Source organism: Cavia porcellus, unplaced genomic scaffold (genome assembly GCF_034190915.1).
Source record: "Cavia porcellus strain 051 isolate PalLab524CR breed Dunkin Hartley unplaced genomic scaffold, mCavPor4.1 scaffold_22, whole genome shotgun sequence".
Classification (NCBI taxonomy): domain Eukaryota; kingdom Metazoa; phylum Chordata; class Mammalia; order Rodentia; family Caviidae; genus Cavia; species Cavia porcellus.
The window spans coordinates 51,932,454-51,941,259 of NW_026947505.1; positions in this window are offsets into that span (position 1 = coordinate 51,932,454).

Here is an 8,806-nt window from a genome sequence, read left to right on the forward strand (position 1 = left end):
TAAAAGCAGTTCTTTTCAAGGGAGAGAGTAAAGCATTTCCCATGCCTTTCCTTCTTAGACCATACTTCAGAGAAATCAAATGGCTGATGTGAGAGGTTCTCTTTGTAGAATTAGCTCAGCAATGAGTAAAGGATGATAGAATTAGAATATCACCATTGTAGTCAGAGTTCTCAAGGGAATAGATTTAACACAGGACACATAATTTATAGGATTATTTTATAATATTCACCGAAAAAGTCAAATGCAGAAGAGTGTGGTGTCCACACACTATAGACACAAAGACTCCAAACTGAGGGCCTAGATTCCATAGGGTGAAGGATCTCTGCCCAAGGGCTGAGGGATCTGTACCACAGCCAGGACGTGACACTAAAGGCCATCCTTAGCTGTAGCAAGGATCTGAGCTCCTCCAGTGATGAGAACAGTAGAATTCATACCAGGAAAACCTGTGTGACAAGCTTATCTAGGAAGCTCAAAACGTTCACCTCCTTTGAACAACTACTTCTAAGATAACAATATGTAATATATCTACGAGTGATGATTTCTTAATGTTATTTTTTTGGAAACTCTGTATCATCTCTCCCCTTTTTTCTGTTTTGCTTAAAAAAAAAAAACTCCACCTCTTCCTCTCCAGTTTTTTTTTTTTTTTTTTTTTTAATATTCTTTGCAGCAATCTTCCGGTGGACCTTGGGTATCCAGAACTATGTTTATTCAGTTCAGCTGAACATTACAACTTGACAATTAGTTAACCCACTACAATCATCATTCTGTACTCATTAATAAATTAACAGATATAGGAAGCGATCTTCACTACCAGTGGCCACCAGAAAAGTAAATAATATAATCCTGATGGATGATCACAATACCATGAAAAATTGTTTTGCTCCTCAAGTTGAATTTGAATCTGATTCGTTGAATTTGAATCTGATTATTTCTAATTATTCACTTAGAGAAAGTGCAAGAAACAAAGGAACATTTTAAATGTTATCATAAGGAAGTAATTTTTTAAAAAATATAGACTATAGGAAGTTCTACACTTGGCTAGAATGTCAATGCTGTCCCCACAGGTTCATCTGGGTGCAGGGTGGTGCCGTTTAGGAGGTGGTAGACCTTGTCAGGTAGATCCTAATAGGTCACTGAGGATATGCCCTGGTTCTTCTCCCTGTCTCTTGGTTGACTAATGAGGTGAATGGTTTGCAGTGCCATGCTCTCATATTATGCGCTGAGCTTGCTATAAGTGTAAAGCAGTGGACCCACTTGCTTTTGGGCTAGAACATCCAGAAATATGAGCCCAAATAAGCTTTTTCTTTGTTTTGGGTATTTTGTTATAGTACTACAAAATGACTAATATCTCTACTAGACAAACAACCTGGTTACTTTTACAAATTGTAAGAAAAAGAGAATATGGTGGCAGATGGGAAGGAACTTATACATTAAGGGAGATTTAAGAGATATATTAATCAGTTAGCATATATGACCTTGTTTTGATATAAGTTCAAATAAATAGCAAAGTCAAAAAGGAAGTAAGAATGAAAACTAGTAAAATAATATGGACACTGAATATTTGATAACGTTAGGAAATGTTTTTAATTTGGAGATTTGATGAAGGTTTTGAGGTTATACACATTTGGGAGATGATACAGCCTAAAATATTCATAGGTGCAATAATGCAAAGTGTGGGATTTGCTCTGAAGTAATTAAAATGGAGGAAATTAGAGAATTTAGAGGAGCCAAAACTGGTCTCATCAAAATGGCTTTAATTGTTTCATGTTTATTTTGGCTCACAGTTTCAGAATTTTCAGTCCCTTGTTAGCTGACTCCCAGGAAGCAACATCATTGCGGATGGTGCCTGAGAAAAGCTCTTTACTTCATGGTAACTAGAAACAGAATAGGAGGAAGCGTCAGAAAGAAAGAGACTAGGGAGCAAATATGGTCCCTAAGGTATGACCCTATGACCCAACCAGACACACTCAGGAGTGTGTTTTGCCAGTCTCCTAAGTATCCTCAAGGCAATCAACTTGACACTCAAGGTTAATTGTCACAGCCATCTTTTTGTCCATGCTTCAGCCAGTCAACCATTAGCACCCTTTAAACTACTTGAGATGTAACACAGAAAACAGGATCTATGCATAGTGAAACCATATCAATAAATTTTGCCTGAACCAGGTTTATGCTCATTTCAACATTATCATTCTTCCTTAACATCCATTCCCATGCATGCTTTTTACCATGCTAACTGTACCAACTAGAAAAGTCAAACAGTTCTTTTGAGGTATAGCTCATTACCTCATGGACTGACCTTTCTATCTCACCTCCATGCCTTGTTGGAATTGACTCTAGTTACACAAGACCATGAGGATGAGTCTTGAATGGCATTTGGCTCTGGGAAGGCCACTACAGTTTCTTCAGTCATTGAGGGCTAATCCTCCTGGCCAGGGTTAAAACACAGTAGAGATAAAACGGTTGCTTCCACTGGGAATAGAGAGCCTGCTTATATTAAGGATATGAACAGAGACATTGACAGAGAAGACTTATTAGTACATAGGGAATCAATTCCTCCAACTTCATCAGTGTCTTGATATATGTACCCATTTTAGCACTGATAATTCCATTTTGTTCTAGTCAATGTCTTAGCTTTAAGAATAGACACACGACAAAGGTAGAAGTTCAATATGAATTATAATTAATTTCAAGAGGGCTTTATTATCTGCCATGTGAGATAAGATTTTTTTTCAGGGCACATAGAGATACTTTCAAATTATTTACATGGTGCTTGAGCTGGGAATTTAAATCTCTGAGTTTATCTGTTTCTTTCTCTGCTATTTTTGGTAGAGACATTGACAGAAACCAGTGAATCTCATTATATTCATTAGTCTGACCAAAATGTTCAAAACTCATATATATGGTTACCTAGCTCCTTGCTCTTTATAAATGACTAGCTAGGAATTTGAAATGGTGTTATTTTGTATCTCTCTGTGGTCTTATGCTGTGGATTATCTGCCTCCTTTTCTACTGGTAAGAGTGAGTAGTGTCTTTAAATCTAATATGATTAAGGATACAATTCTAGCAACCTTATAATCAATTAATTTAACTATCCTTAAAATTCTGTTCTTTTAGAATAGGAATGGTGAACCTTTCAGAGTTTTCCATGATACAAATATCTTGCTGCAGCACATGTACAATAGGCTTGTCACCATTGTTCAAGAAGAATTCTTAGTACTGAAATGTATCAGTATGGATTCTGCATAGAAACAGAACAAGTATTATACATAAAGATTATCTATCATCTATCTATCTATCTATCTATCTATCTATCTATCTATCTATCTATCTATGTATTTATCGTCATCATCATCACCTATCATCTATCAATCTTTATATCTATTCCCTATAACAAACTGGCTCATAAAATTATGGAGGCTTGGAAGATTTATGATTTTCAGTAGGCAAATTGGGGACATGAGAGCTAAAGGTTTTAGTATAAAACATTCCTGCATACAATATGGCAAGCTTGAAGTAGAGGAATATCTGATGTTTCAGTTATTCTGAAGGATTTAGACTGCTTTACTCAGTCTACTAAAGCAAAACCTCATCTAAAAATATTTTTATAGACACACTCATAGGAGATAATATCTGACAAGCATACTACTTGACCTTAGTACCCCATAGCTCATTCATGTTGAAATGGAAATTTAGCCATCACACATAGTATTAATAATATATAAAAGTTCTTTTTGCTTTACATCACGTCTAATAGTTGGCATTGTAAAAATTTTTTACAATTAGCTATTGTAGTAGGTATGTACTACTATATTATTATGGTTTTAATTTTAATTTTCTTTGTGACTATGATATTGAACATGTTTTTATGTATCATTGACTGCTTAGGTATTTTCCTTTGTGAAGCATGTGCTCAAATCTTTATCTATTTTTAATGGATTGTTCTCTATTACTAAGTTGAGTTCTTTATATATTTTGTGTGAAAGTCCTTTGTAAAATGTGAATACTGTGAATGTTCTGCATCACACGTAGCATACACATGCTTGATTTTATATATATATATATATATATATATATATATATATATTTCAAAATAACAATATGTGTGGTGTGTGGTGTGACTTGTGTCTACCAAAACTTGTTAACATCGAAGATGGGGATTTTCAGAGGTGGCAGGATCTGTGGCATGTGGATATAAATTAAGTATATGTGTTATCTGAATTAGTCCCCCGACAGTTTAGAGACTATGATCCTTGGAGTTGTGCATATCAGATAACTCAGTTAGAATCCATGTCTTTCTCATGTTTCTCACAATTCTTCATACACCAGAGATATAAAAACCTGAGGCTATTGTAGAAGGCAAGTTATTTGTCCAGTGTTTCTCTGAACATCTTGTGCACATTCATGCCCTTTGTTTTTCTTGAAACCTGAGAGAATGGTACACAGTCTTACACATGTCATGAGGTCATGAGAGTGGTATTAGTGCTTGATAAGATGAAGAAGAAAGAACAGTATTAGCATACTTATTCTGTCTTGTCAGGTTATACTCTCTGGTCTGCTATCATGCAGCAAGAAGGTCCTTACCAAATGCCAGCACCATTCTCTTGGATATTCAACCTCTGAAAACATAAGCTAAATAACCTTTTATTCTTTAGAAATTACCTGGCTTTGAGCAGTTTGCTATAGCAATAGAAAATGGGCAATGATAACCTGTTAAATTGAAATGAATAAGTAAACATTCTAAAGTAAAAAAGAGCAAAACAAAAATAGCCACACGAGGACTTATATAGCATGTCTAAAATCTCAATTTGACAATCACTGCCTATAGGTCATTTAAAAATTCAGGGTTCTCTTCACCCCTGGCCTGTGAACAGGACATTTGCCCTATACATTAATCAAATGTGTTACATCAACTAACTTGGAGTGGAGTAATGTGTTTCTTTTAATAGATATAAACTATTAATTAATACATATTACTAAAAATGTTATGACATTCTCCCTTTTCTTATTTTCCTAGCAAAGTCACTATCACTAAAGTTTAATAAAAGAATAAAAAATATGGATAAGATCAGCTAAACAACAGGGTACATCTATCGTATTTTATAAAACAATGCATCTTTATAAAAAACAATGTAATGTTCTCCTGCTTGGAATAGTTAGAATTTTACTATCACATGTATCATAGAAATTATTTTAAAAAAGCACATTTATTTTGGACAGTACTCTGAAATTTCAAATGACAGGATACATGCCAACCTCCAGTACGAATAAAATTTTATAAGGGTGCACCGAATATTTTAGCACTCTCAATCCAGAATTAGTTTTTCAGAAACCTCAAAAAAAAAAAAAAAAAAAAAAAAAACCAGGGACCATTTTCTTCAAATGTTGAACAGCATCATATTTGAAAGAAAATAGTTAATTTAAAACATTAGGGAAAAATTGACAGAGTCATTAATAGAAAATGGAAGATTACAGCTTTTAGTGACATGTTAGACAAGCACATTTAAACAATTTCAAAGTGCTTTTCTCCCACAGGAATACATATATCTCATTTCTGAGTCATCAGTGTCTTTACTCCATCTGTTTCTGATTAGTTCTTCTTTTTGGAGTAATGCAGTTCCATTGTGAAGAGAAAAACATATCATTCCTAAGACATATAGAAGATGATCTCAGAAACAATTTTATTATATGGACATTGTTATGATTTGATTGGAAGATTTCTCCCAAAACTCATGTACTGACAGGCATGGTTTCTGGCTTTTCAGGAAGAAATCAGATCAGAAGGGCTCTAACTTTATCACCTAGATTAGTCTACTGGTGAAATCATACTTCGGTGGCATTAATGAGAGTTGATGGAAATAGTATCCAGGGTCTAGTTGAAGGGAATGGATCGTAAGGATGGTAACTCGAGGACTATATCAAGTTCCCAGCCACTTTCTCTCTTGATTTTCCTTTCTCTCTCACTGCATCCCAGCTGCCAAAAGCTGAACCCCTTTGTGCCATGATGCTCTGCCTTACCTCAGGCCCACAACAGTGAAGTCAGCCAGCCATGAATTAAAACCATGAACCAAAATAAGGTTGTTCTCTTTAAGTTCTTTATGTCAGATACTTGTAACAATGCTACAAAGCTAACACAAATGCATATCCTATTTAGTAATAGAGGCAGTATGTCATCTAAAAAGATAAATGGATGACTAATCTGCAGATATAGACCTAAACAGGAGTGCTGGTGAAAGAAATGGCTTTCAGTTGGTAAAAGCAAGCAGAAGAGAGTGAAAATTTGAATACAAGGTATATAAATATTGTTATATGTGAGGACAGACCTCTCAAACTGGAGCTCTAGGATTGCTGTTTGTGTGTAGTTTGTCCCCAAGGATTTATATGTTGGAAATGTCTTCTTAGCATGATGGTAGCAAGAGAGGTGGTGGGATGCCTGACAGATGGGCCTAGTGAGAGGTCACTGGAGGCACTTCTGTTGGAGAGGATTAGAGTGGTGAGACCATGAGTTATTTTTTATGAAAGCATTGTCATAAAGAAGCAAGAATGGCCACTCCCCTTGCTCTTGCTTCATCTCTTGCTATCTGACTGCTTCCTCCAGCATCTTTTCTGCAGTAGTGATGACATCCTCCATGAGGGCTTCACCAGATTCACTGAAACCACTGTTATACCTTAAACATTTAGAACTGCTACAGAGCACTTTCCTTCCCTTTCACTTTTACAATTATCTATTACACTTTTTGGATCTTATTACTCTGTCAGTTTTTTTTATTTTTTACACTAGGGAAACAATGTAGTATTTACTAATGTGAGTCTTATTTATTTCACTAATGAGTATAGTCTCAAGTTGCCTCCATTTGCTATAAAGGCCTCATATAATGGTATGTATAAATGTGTAAAATATATGACCATATTACTTAATTTCTGTTAGATCATTTATCATAATGGTTTGCACTGTCCATGTTTGAGAGTCTAGCCACTTTTATGCTTTGATTTGTAACTTTAACAACTATTTTTAAGATGACAATATGTAATGTATCACCACAATTTTATGATGTTAATTTTTTTGAATTCTGTGTTATTCTACCTTTTTTCTTTTGTTTATTTAAATAAAAAAAACATAGAACTGCTCCAGTATCAGAAAAATGTACTATATTAAGAGTAAGTTTCAGTGGGAGAGTTTATCATTACACTATTTCTAGACTACATTTCTGCAGTAGATAACAATGTGGTCTTACTCCTGTATAATCTGAAGTGAATTTTGGATAAAAGTTGGATTGAAGAAAGATAGTATGTGATTGACTTCCATAGTTCATGGAAATACCAAAAGCAACACCAAGTTTTCTGAGAATGTCTGCATCATTGATCCATTCTATCAAACGTTGGTGGTACTTCCTTAACACAGAACTTTATAAGGAGTACACTGACAAATTCATACATGGCAAAGAAGCAATCACTCAAAAATGGTTAGATGGTGACATTACTGATTTTTTTTCAGAAAATGCACATGAGATTGAATTTTTCAATATAAAATTTCTTTTAAATTACCACTTGGGGATTTGTTATATAAATTTGGGGCTGTGAAAAAATGAAATTTTTATGTTTCCTACTATCTGTTTACCATAGAAAAGAAAGCAAGGTCAAAATCCAGCAGGGCAAACATTAATTCCTGTAGTTTCATGTGCAGCACTTGAAGTAATCCATGGCAAAATGTGAACTCCAAAGGGCTTGGGAAACTCCACTCTTACTGTACTGCCAGTGGTAATAGCTCCCATGGCTTTTGTCTGGGGCTGGTTCAGTTCTATTTTTGCAGTTTTTCTTAGATGACCCACATTCCTGGCTTTTCCATACTGTTGGAGTAACCATTGCACCTTTGGCTTCACCGAGATAGTTTCACACACTGCCTTCTTAGGTCTAGCTTCCTAGCCTTCTTCTGAAATCCAGGTAGAAGCCTTCCTGACCCTACAACTCTTGAATTCTGCGTGCACCTAAAACCAGCACTACGTGCATAATGTCAAAGTCTATTGCCAATTGTAGCAGTAGCCAGGCTTCCCTCTCACTTAGCTACAAGAGGCCAAGTGCCTGGGTCACTGAACACTCCGAATCCAATTCTGAGGAACAAATGCTCTAGGCTGCCACATTCTGTAACATGGTGCTCTGAGGCTTTCTTCTCAAAACAAAGTGTTTCACTTTTAATTTTGAGGTTGCAAAGGGTGAAGTCCTGCTGATTCTTGTGATGCTCTCAGGTCATCTTTTCTACTATCTTGTACCCTCTTAGCAATCAAGATCTCTTCTGCTCTGTCTATGAAGTTCACAGCTTTTACTAGAGTTTTCTTTCTGGTCAAATGTATATTTTAATAATTCTGATAGGCTCTTTGCTCTCAATTCTCAACATAGATTTTGTTAAAAGCCTCCAACAGTAGCCATATCAGTGCCTCAACATTTGACTGCTTTAATATTTCTTTTTACTAGAATAATTAATACACTGCCCTTAATCTCAATCTCAGGCAAAGTTTATGTACATGAGCATAATGCAGACAAATTTTTTGCCAAAGTATAACATACAGTATCTGGAGTCTAGCAGCCAATGCAGTCCTGCTTAGTCTTCCTTCCCAGGAGAAACCTATTCAGTTCAGTCTTTACTGATCATCTGGTCTTCTAAGCTCTGACTAGAATCTGCCACAAAATATAATGTAAGAAATTCCAGTATTAATTTTTTAGGCAACATCTCTGAACCTTTCTAAACTCTTCCACAAGCCATTCCCAAAGGCTCCTGAACCAATGGTCAAGTATAGTCACAGCAACACCACCA